We start from the raw sequence: 11815 nt of genomic DNA, 5'->3' as shown, positions 1-11815 counted from the left end.
CAAGAGTATTTGCATCTACCTGCACTTCCTGGGAGCAAAGCATCCAACTTCATCCATCATTCAGGGATGACTCAGCATTGGTGAACTTAGACTCCTCTTTATAATTTCTGGGTGAGTCACAGAGTCTGGTCATAAGGATTGGGAATGTATTATGAGTCCAGGAACCCATTTATTGAGAGTATCTTTAGGGGTATAAACAAGGATAACAAAGAGAGATTATCATCCAATCTCCTACCCAGGTAAAAGCTAGTGGTTGAGGGAGACAATGAATATGCTTAAGTATCATTTTTCCCATATCTGTCTCATCTAATGTTAGCTCATTCTCATGGGCTTCTTTCATGGAAGTATCTTGGTATAAATATTCATCAATTTCTTCCTAAAATCATTCAACACAAACCCATTCATTAATTCCTTCATGGTAGCCATTAAGTGTTACTCTCAGAATAAATGAATAAGAGAGTTTCTTTATTTCAAAGAGATTGCATCTAAATACAGCAACAAACATAGAAATGAGTACATGCAATATCCTGAGGTGGAAACTCAAGTCCTGGCAAAGTGGATCCAAAGTTTGGACTCATCTGTTGAGGTTCATGAAGGCTTCCCAAGGGTGCTAGGAATCATACTGAGCCTGGCAGGAGGTACATTTTCCTTACATTAGCTATTGTAACATGAGAAGAGGATATAAATCCACCAAGAAAAGAAGACATGGACACAAATGTGTGATTGATATATTTGTAGGGTGCAGTCAAGTTTAAAAATAGATCTTAATATCTGATGAACAAAAGTAGGGAGGGTGTGAGAAAAGCAACCAGAGCTTGGGAAGATTGTCAGAAGTCAGATAACAGCGAGCTTCGAGTTTTGTCCACAAGGTTGATTTTATGTTTGAAGTTATTGGAGAGTTAGTGCATGGTTTTTCAAAGGTGATGTTCAAGAAAATTCTTGCCCTGTGGACAGCTTAGGATCAGTTTCTGTTTTCAAATTCCTGGGGAAGTGATGAGGGCTGGAAATTGCACAGTGCCAGTGAGCTTGGATGTTTGGTGAATGAGTATGTTTGATGTTGAATTACAGCATACAAAAATATCCTTCATTAATGCTAAGCCCAATATCAGATATGTTATAGTCATTATTTTTTCTTAATTCTGTCAATTGTTAAATGAAATTGGTATCTCTGTTCTGATCTCATGGGAGATGAATTGAGACTTATAGAAGAGTCATATTCTTTTCCTAGGCATATATTCACATGTGGAATGAAGCTCAGAGTTTGTTCTTAGATTTTTGCACTTCAGTAATATTTTTACTTCTTCATAAGTCCAATTTAAACAAAGAGTTTGGGGACATTACAATGGTAGTTCAGTGACAGAATGTTACCTCTTGCCTGCCCGTGTACAAATGAATAAATAAATAATTTTAAAAAGCACTGTGAGACTTATTGAAAAATTGCAAGGATAGTAGGAACAGTTTGTATAATATCACATCCATCGTTTGCTTATTCTGAATATCTTCCATCTGCAATACCACATTACATCTATGTGTTATAAATCACAGCTTCACAGACTCTCTTTGTTTTTGATGACCTGGATATTTGTCAGGGTGCTGGCAAGGTATTTTGTAAAATGGCTCTCAGTTGGAATTTGTTTGATGTTCTCCTCATGATTAGACTGGGATTATGTGTTATGGAGGAAGACATGCTTTTCCCTGTAGATGATGACATTCATCAACAATGCTTGCCAAGTTTCCCCACTTTAAAGTTCCTCATTCTCCTCCTTTTCCATATATTACTTTGGGGAGGGGGTTAGTACTTGACACACTTCAGGAGTGGGAATCAACTCACCTTCTGGAGACAGCCGTATCTAGATAAAGCTTTGCATAATCTGCATGGGAGATTTTTGTCTTCCTACTTATATATTAAATATTTTCTTTAAATGATTTAAGACTCACCACCTTTATTTATACTTTGGGTTGTGATCCAATACTACTTTATTTTTTTTTGAGAGGTTTATTTCAGTTTGGGCAATGAGATATCTTTCAGAGGTGCTCTGTGTCTCTTGGGTTTATCCCAATCATTGAATGCTTTATTTTAGTGCCTACTTAATTTCTGGTGTTAAAAGATGCTCCAGTCTCTTCCCATATATTTTATTCCAGGTTTAGGGTCAGCCATTTCTCCAAGGAAGCTTTTGTTGAAGAATGGTGTTAAAATAAATGTCTGGACACTATGTGTGTGCTCCGTGTTACAAGGATATCTAGGCGCTCTCCAAAGACAGAGTAGAAAAAAAATATGCGTGTCTGCCAAGTTGTGCACATACACAGACTCATATATATGTCTACATGTAACCTTCTACTATATTAACCTACTCATGCTGATGTGTCTCACTCTAAACCATTGCCAGGTGGAATATTTAGTGTCCTCCCCTTGCTTATGGTTAACCACCCACTCCGCAGGGGGTAACATATTCTTCTCACCTGTCATCATCTACTTAATGGCTTGATTCCAGTATACATATGCAGATGTGATAGAATTGTCAACCTACACTCTGGTGAGATAAGCTTTATCCACTAGAATACAGTACTTATGCAGTTTCTGTCCCCTGTATTTTCCATACTCCGTTCATATCCAGTATTACCAATTCAGCACCTTTCCCCCTCATCCCCTCAGTAACATGTGGCATACATTTGTAATACAATTAGATTGTCTTATCACATTTTGCATTCCATCCTGGCATTCCTATTATCCTGACAATCTTTTATTTTATTATACTAAGGGTTATTATTTGTTTCTTAAAGGTCAGTTTAATAAATACATAAAGTCAGGTGTCTATAATTATAGGATTACAGGGAATAGATTCACTGCCTAAAAAGTGCTCTCTGATTCACGTATTGAACCTTCCTATCCTCTCCCAATCCCTTGAAAAAAGTGTTCATTCTATTGTCCTTATTATTTGGACTAATCCAGAAAGTCATATAATTGAAATTGTATGTATGCAGGATGTTTAGACGGCTTTGTTTCAATTACCAATAATCATGTTAGATGGATGCTTGACTGTTGTGACTAGAGGGAACATACATTTTTATCACTGAGTAATATTCCATAGTATAGATATAGTTGAGTGTGTTTATCCATTGACCTTAAAGGACATCTTGGTTGCTTTCAGATTTTGGAGATTATACATGAAGCTGCTATAAAACATTCATGCATAAGTTTTTGTATGGATTTAAGTTTTCAAATCAGCTGGATACTTAAGGGCACAATTTTGTGACTCAGTGGTGAGACTCAGTTTAGTATGCTAAATACTGCCAAACCGTCTTCTGGCTGCACCATTTTGAGTTCTCACTAGGAGTGAATGACAGTATTTTCTGCTCCCCATTATCAATAACCCATGGTATTGTCAGTGCTTTGGTCCTCAGGTATTCTATGAGGTGTGTGATGGTATATAACTGTGGTTTAATTTTGCAATTCCCTAATGACAAATGATGTTGAGCCCATTTTCACATACTTATTTATGACCTGCATATATTCTTCATTTATGTTTCTGTTCAGGATTTTTGCCCATTTTTTTCCATTGGGTGTTGTCTTTCTTATTGATGGGTGTTAAGGGTTCTTTGTATATATGAATACAAGTCATTTATCAATAGCTATCATAGAGCATAAATTTCATATTTTAATGAAATTCAATTAATAAATGTCCTTCTCCCATGGATCATGATTTGGGTACTATTTCTAAAAATTGATCACCAAAGCACAGGTCACCGGATTTCTTGGATGTTTCATTCTAAAGTATTATGCTTTACATTTTAATTTTGAGTACAGAATTTATTTTGAGTTAATTTATCTGAAATGTATGCAATGTTTTGCTATACTCATTTTTTGCTTTTCACAATATTTTAGTTTGTTTGCTGCCAATATGCGACACACCAGAGTTGGATTGGCTTTTAATAAAAGGGGATTTATTTCATTAGTTCTTCAGAGGAAAGGCTGATAACTTTCAACTGAGGTTCTTCCTTAGTGGAAAGGCACAGGGTCATTTCTGCTGGCCTTCTCTTCAGGCCTCTAGGTTCCAACAACTTTCCCCATGGTGATTTCTCTCTGCATCTCCAAAGGCCTAGGCTGAGCAGTGAGTGCTGAGATGAAGTACGCTGAGCTGCATGGGCTGTGCTACATTGAGCTATTATCTATATATGACTCAGGTTTCTTATTCTAACTATTTTCTTTGTGCAGTTTTAACAAGACTGATGACAATAAAAATATTCTACTACCATCATCAATATCCATGACCCAACTTTTTCATTACATAGTGCCAAATAGCTGGTCAAATTATTTTTGAATGAAATAAAGTCTAAGAGCATTTGAGGTGGAATATATTGCCTTTGGATAAAGTTCAAAAGGATGGACAAGATTGGCTTTTAGCAATAGCATCAAGGAGAAGCAGGAGTGTTTGTTTACTCTGACATTTTCAGATAAAGGGTATTAAATCTCTATATAATTAAAAAGAAATAATTAAGTCAATATGTTTGCAATACAAACCATGCAATTTATGTTAATTTACTGAGATCTGCTTGTACCTAAAAACCGCCTTGCTCTGGTCTCTGTTCCAGCATTTTCATGTGTTTCATGGAATTAGAGAATGAAACACGGTTTCAGAATTTATCCTCTTGAGACACTCAGAAGACACAGAAGTGCACCCCTCTTATTTGCTCTGCTCCTGATGATGTACCTGGCCACTCTCATTGGAGACCTTCTCATCATCCTGGTCACCATCTCTGATGTCTACCTTCCACACCCATGTACTTATTCCTTGCTAACATGTCTTTTGCAGACATCTGTTTCACTACCACCACTGTCCCAAAGATGCTGGTGAACATCCAGACCGAGACCAAAACTATAAGTTATGGAAACTGCCTCACCCAGTTGGATTTTTGTATGGTTTTTGGAGGAATAGATGACTTCCTCTTAACCATGATGGCCTATGACTGCATTGTGACCATCTGTCACCCACTGCACTACATGGTCATCATGAACCCCAGTTCTGTGGTCTCCTGCTGCTGGCATCATGGATACTGAGTGCTCTGGCCTCTCTTTTACATCGCCTAATAGTTTTGCAATTGACCTTTTGTATAAGGTTGGAAATTCACCACTTTTTTTGTAATCTTACACAAATAATTCAACTTGCATGTTCTGACACCTTCCTCAATGACCTAGTGATGTATTTTGCAACTGGAATTCTGGCTGTTATTCCACTCACTGGCATCTTTTTGTCTTACTGTAAGATTGGATGCTCTATTTTGAGAATTTCATCATGTGGAGGCAAGTATAAATCATTTTCTACCTGGGGTCTCATCTTTTAATTGTGTCCTTGTTGTATGGAACAGCCCTTGGAGTGTATCTTATTTCTGCTGCTATGCAAAACACAAGGGCAAGTGCAATAGTTTCCATCATGGACACAGTGGTCACTCCCATGCTGAACCCCTTTATTTATAGTCTTAGAAACAAAGGCATAAAGCATGCCTTAAAAACTATTTCCAGCTGAGAAAGTCTCTCCTTAGAAGGACGCTTTGCCTCAAGTTCAGAAATTTTACTCTTCGTTTACAGATGTTAAATACTGGCAAATATAATTCAAATTACACTTATCAGTATATAAAGGTAATATGCTATTTGCATTATTATTTGAACTTTATCTACATTTCATCCATCAAAAACCCTTGTATATTGTGTGGGCCATGGTGGCTCAGTGGCTGAGTTCTCACCTGCCATGTCTGAGACCCATTTTGATTCACAATGACTGCCTAAGTGAAAAAAAAAACTTGTATACTTCTTATTTTCTTTAAATCATTTGACATCTAGGAATGTATTCCCACAATTAAGTATTGAGCCAGACTCTTCTGCCTGAATATTCAGTGGTAAATGTCAATACAGGTCATTAGAGACATAAAATTATTGTAATCACTGGAGGGGCAAAGGTGTATTGCCTCTGTGAAAGATGAAAGTAACTGCTCTTCTGTTATATACTTTTTGGCCAAAACCATTTGTCACTTCAAATGCTCTGTACCTGATTCCAGGGTTGGGTTAATCAGCTCTTGAAATAGGGCACATCCTGGACTTGAGTCACCTTATGATGACATTTCAATAAACCACATCCATGTCAATTCTTGACTTTCTGCTGTAGAGTTCCATAAAAGTTAGGTGAGGATATAAGAGACATTACAGCCCATGATTCTTCAATCATTGATGGTCTTACAAATCACTGGATTTCTTTCAGGGATACAATTTTGCTCTTTAAAAATTGTTTTTATAGACAGGGACATTTTTCAGTGAATTTCCCTGGGTACTTCCTAAAATCATCATCCTCTTTTACCAATCCTGAAAAGCAATTTGGGTCATTTTTCATTGCCAACTATATCTTCTTAAACTATTAATGCAAGATATTAAGTAATAATATCATGGGTTTTTGTAGATGTCCTGTGTCCTTTGTGAGATAGAATACCACTAATGATTTCTTTCATCAGAGCCATTGGCAAATTAGGCTGACATTTTGAGATGAGAGATTGCTCTGAAGTAATGTCCAGTTTGAGAAAAAAGATGTTGTCATTTATTTTATTCACTTTATACCTTTGGTGGAGCTGTGAATTCATTTATTTGCAATGAATTAACCCAAGGATCAGACTCTATTTTATTCATACCCATATCAGAACTCTAATTTGTCAGAGAAAAGATATTTGCTTCATGGAGCACTATAAATTTCTTGGTTTTGATTGTGCCATAATCTGAGGATTAAAGTTCCCAGCTTGTCGTTTCTTCATGTCTCTCCAGTGCAAATAAAAGACCCACCTTGCTCCACATTCATTGAGATAGAATCTCAACAAAATATTTTATACATAAACCAGACAATTTCCAAAAGAGTTTGATAAAGCACTTTCTTTAGACATGACTACAAAGAATATATTGTGAATCATGCTTGCCAATGCTAAACATACACTAGTTGTATACATTTATCCAAAGTATACAGCATCATTGTGGTCTTCACTTCCAACAAGTTCATGTATCAAGTCCCAGAATCTTATGCAGGAAGATCCATGCATTTGCAATCAGTTCCTATGTCTAATAATTTACTTGCATTACTCCTTTTCCTTAAGCAGAATTCTCTTTAAAAAAAACCTCTAAAAATTTTGAAGAAATTCAGCAAGCATATATTCTCAATATTTTTAAAAAGGTAGAGGTATGTTTTTCAAGTAGAAAAAAAAGGAAAGGGAAAGAAGCACTAGGAAACAGTCCAGCCAGGAAATGTGATACTTCTGCTCTCATCAGGAACATACTTTAATCACGAAGACTCCACTGAAAGTGGTAAATCAGCATATGCAACATTTTCTACAATTCAGGTAGTAAGAAGTTCTTCCCATAAGTATTGATTACATATACACCTGCTAGTTCACCATCCTCTCCAACACAGGATCCAAAACTGGAGGGAGGGAGAAATGCCTGTTAAGGGACAGTCTACCTCATCCATGTTACACCATATCATATGCACACCATGTTGAATGCCAGATTTACACTTGAGTGTACTTCAGGAGAAAGGGAGATTTTATTTCTTTCAAAATTTCCAAAGACTTTCTGTTTTTTTCCTAATACACCCAGCTTGTAGACAGGTTCTCAAGAAAAATATTTTGTAGAGCATATCCTGAGTGAATAATGGAAATGGTTACTAATCTGCAGTATACACCAACTCTTCAAACTTTACTTCTATTACCATTCCAGCAACTCCAATTTTTTCTCAGATGAACAATTTTCCTGGGATTGTTAGTACAAGTTTATTCATGTCCAGAACCACTAAATTAAGTAATAACAATTATGATTCAATCTGAACTGAGGTGATAGATTTGTTCTCACAGAAAATTAAATTTTATTCTTGAAGAATCTATACATGGATACAAGAAAAAAATAATCAAATTGTGTGTTATTGGGGAAAGAAGTGCAGTGTTGGGTTTTGTTTGAAGGGAAAATTTGAAGAGTCATTAAAATTTAAATGTCAGCAAAAGAAATTTTCAGGGATCATATTGAAATATAAACACCTTTTACAGAGGAAAATACTATTATTTTTCCAGCAGAAATAGGGATTTGATTTTTGTCTTCAAATTTTTCCATGTTATGTTACATAGAAGATCATATGTTATATATGCCTTGTTCAACAGTATTCAGTTGGATACATCCAATAGTTATTTACTGGGACTCTTCCATGCAAAATCTAAGGCATTCAAAAGAGATGCATGCTTTCTGTTGGAAGATTAATTGTCAAGTGTAGGAGAAGTCAGAATAAACACTGTCAAAAACAGAGAACACGATTTAAATTCATATACTGTAGAAAGCAGTAACAGAGCCCTCACCACTAAGAATGCACCACAAAAATGTATCCACTGTCAAAGGTCATGCATGTGATACATAGGAGGAATGAATCCTTCCACCCTTGACAAGAGCTGAGTTTCAAAGAGAAGCATATGACAGTGTTCTAATGCTGGATGAGAGAGTCTTGGACATCTCCTAGTGGTCTCCCACCAGTGTCAACATTCTCATTTTCCCTTCCATTTCCTATCACCTTCCTCAAAAGTATTGGATCCAAACATGTACTTCTGTGACAAATCATGTGAACTGAGATTATTCACCTGTTTCCTCTTTTAAAGTTTTGAGATGTTTTTGCTTTTCTCTGTTACCTTGGATGGAAACAGTAGTGGAACAAAAGCATCACTTGAATTAACCAGAAAAGTTCTGTAAGGAATATGATTGCAGGAAATGAAATATGATGGCAAGCAATGCTCTACTTACAATAGCTGCAGGAATTAGGGAAAATCTACAAACATAAATTTGTTTTATTGTCTAATATCTTTTTCTGGATTCCACTTTGGTTTCTATTGCAGCTAATTTTCTTTCAGTTCTACTTCAGGAGATTTTAAATTTTCATAAATGTATATGTCAACTCTCAATACTCTATTTGATTTGTTTTTACTTCATTAGAAGTTGATGTTTAAAGAAAAATCATGCATAAAATGCAGATTCATATACACCACCCCACCATCAATGGTTGCACGGCTGTGGACAGTTTGTTGAAATGGATGATAACACATTTTTTGTAACTTTACTTCTCTGTTAGTAGCAGTTAACACTTTTAACATTTGATGAAAAATTAACAAATTAGTACTATAATGATTGCCCATAGTTTACATGAGGGTATTTCCTGCTATATTCCCAATCTACCACTATCATTATTTTTTACACATCTTTATTTTAATTCTTATCTACCCATACCCTGGATAGAGGGAGTGTCAGTCACAAGGATTTTACACTCAAATGGTCACTTGATGAAAGCTCTATAGTTATGCAATCATAATAAAATATCAAGGCTAATGGATGGCTACAGTTTCAGGTATTTCCTTCTGTCTAGTCTAATGTACTTGAAAATGAGAAGGCTGTGACATATCTGTATGATTCAGTAGTCACAATCTTTTGCTAAATTCTAATTTCCAATTAAGTCTTTCCCTCTCATTTGATCATTCTCAATCTTCAGGGAAATCTTGGCAGTGACCATTTTACCTTCATGCTGGAAAAGGGTGTTGACCTTACTGGGTAAGGAAAGAACTTGTTTATGTGTTTTGAGAAACTGTTACCTCTGGGTTTCAGAGCTTATCTGGGATACCAACAATTTGGAGTCCTATAGCTTCTGAAAAAAATAAACTTAATAAAAAGCACTTTTATAGATTCTTAGTTAGACTCTAGGGTTTCCTTCAGGATTTTAAGGGATACTTTTGGTGTTGACTTCACATACTGTGGCAGTATTTAATAACTGGCTGAAGCCTGCATAAGAGTAACTTGCAACATAACAACTCGACATTGTTTGAAATTTCTTGACCACTGAAACTGAATTTTGCCTCATTTCTTTTCCTCATTTTGGTCAACAAGGTATTTTCAATCCCATGATGACATGGCCAGGCTCACCCCTGGGAGTCATATCCTATGTTTCCAGGGAGCCACATCTGTGGGAGTCATATCCCAAATGGTGGAGATGAAAGTGAGTTTTTTGCAGACTTTGGATCAAAAGAGGCCACATCAGAGCAACAAAAGAGATTCTCTGAGAGTGACTCTTAGTCATAATTGCAAGTAGCTTAACATTACCATTGCAGAAAAACTCTCATAAGGACATGTCTTAAGATTGAGATAATATTAAGAATTCATAGATGGGGAAGTTCAACACTTCAACATTTTCCCCCAGTCCCTCAAGGGGAGTTTACAAACTCTTTTTTTTCTGCCCAAAATACTATTGAATGTATCAGGGTATTATGTTAATCTGTACAGAAAACAAGATCTCACTCCCTATTCAGGAATTAAAAGAAATGGTTGCCTCCATGAGATGGATCAGGATTAAAACATGGCTTTTCTAGGGTACATAATTCTTTCAAACCAGGACAGACACCATACAATATTTGTCCTTCATTGCTAGCTTATTTCACTCAACATTATGTTCTCAAATTTCACTCACCTTGTTGTATGACTAACAGCTTCATTCCCCCTTGAAGCTGCTCAACATTCCATCATATGTATGCACAGCAGTTTGCACTTCTGATTCTTAGTCAATATACCTTTAGGCCACCTCCTCTCATTGCAAATCATGAATATTGTTGCTGTGAACACCAGTGTGCAAATGTGTATTCATGAGCCTGCTTTCAGTTCTTCAACCAGTATAGCTAATATTGGGATTGCAGGATCATATGGCAACCTTATACTTAGCCTCCAAAGGAAACAGCACACTGCCCTCCAGAGGGGCTGCACCATTCTACTTCCATACCAACAATGAACATACACATCTCTCTCTCCATATTTTCTCTAGTCTTTGTATCTTTCTGTGTCTTTTCAAAAGGTTTATCCAAACACTGTGCAATCCATCCTCAGTAAACAATCAGTGGGTTCCACTATATTCACATGGTTATGGTTTCATGACCACAATCTATATGAGAACATTTCCAATTCTTTTGCCAAGAAAGAAGAGAAACATAAGGATATTACAACAAGAATTCCAAAACCCACCTTCTGTATTCCTCTGCTTACTTTTACTTTGGATATATTGCTTTTTCTAACAATTAATTAAAGAATATTTCAATGTTACTAAGAACTATATTTTAGTCTGCATTAATTGTAATTTTTCCATAGGCCATCCCATTTCTCAACACCTTGCAATGGTGAAATTCATTTATTCTCCTTCATGTAAAAACTTTCTAGGTATTGTTAAGTTATACAGTCTAATTTGTACTCTCTATCTTTCCTTCTCATGTCATATAAGCCCCTAGACTTCCATTTTCAATCATACTCACATTCAGCTTTTTTCATTATACTTACAATATTGTGCAACCTTCACATAGTATTGTGTTATCCATTTCTGGATTTTGACTATCAATCTTGTTGAATATTCTGTACTCCTTCAGCATCAAGTGTGCAAATTCGACCCTCTTTCTATCTCTTCATAGCCTGTGTTCCTCGACTTCAACTCTCAGATTTTGCTAATTATAGTTAGTTCATATTAGTGAGACAATACGGGGTTTGTCCTTTTGTTTCTGACTTCTTTTGTGTGAAAAACATCCTCAAGATTCATCCACGTTGTTGCATGCTTCATGACTTTATTCTGTCTTACACCTGCCTGGTATTCCATCGTACGTATATAGTACAGTTTCTTTAGTCTCTTGTCCATTGATAGATACTTGGGCTGTTTCCATTACTAGGCCACTATAAATGTTGCTGCGCAAATGTCCATATGTGTCCCTGCTTTCAGTTCCTCTGAATATATTC

At 36.1% G+C, this 11815-nt stretch overlaps 1 pseudogene; it reads left to right on the top strand.

Annotated features, from left to right (window-relative positions):
• The first annotated feature begins 4619 nt into the window (after positions 1–4619).
• LOC143680417 (olfactory receptor 7A10-like) lies at positions 4620–5522 on the top strand (annotated as a pseudogene).
• Positions 5523–11815: the final 6293 nt, after the last annotated feature.

Source organism: Tamandua tetradactyla, chromosome 4, assembly GCF_023851605.1.
Source record: "Tamandua tetradactyla isolate mTamTet1 chromosome 4, mTamTet1.pri, whole genome shotgun sequence".
Classification (NCBI taxonomy): domain Eukaryota; kingdom Metazoa; phylum Chordata; class Mammalia; order Pilosa; family Myrmecophagidae; genus Tamandua; species Tamandua tetradactyla.
The sequence above is the reverse complement of the archived record's forward strand: the minus strand, read 5'-3'. Positions and strand labels throughout refer to the sequence as shown.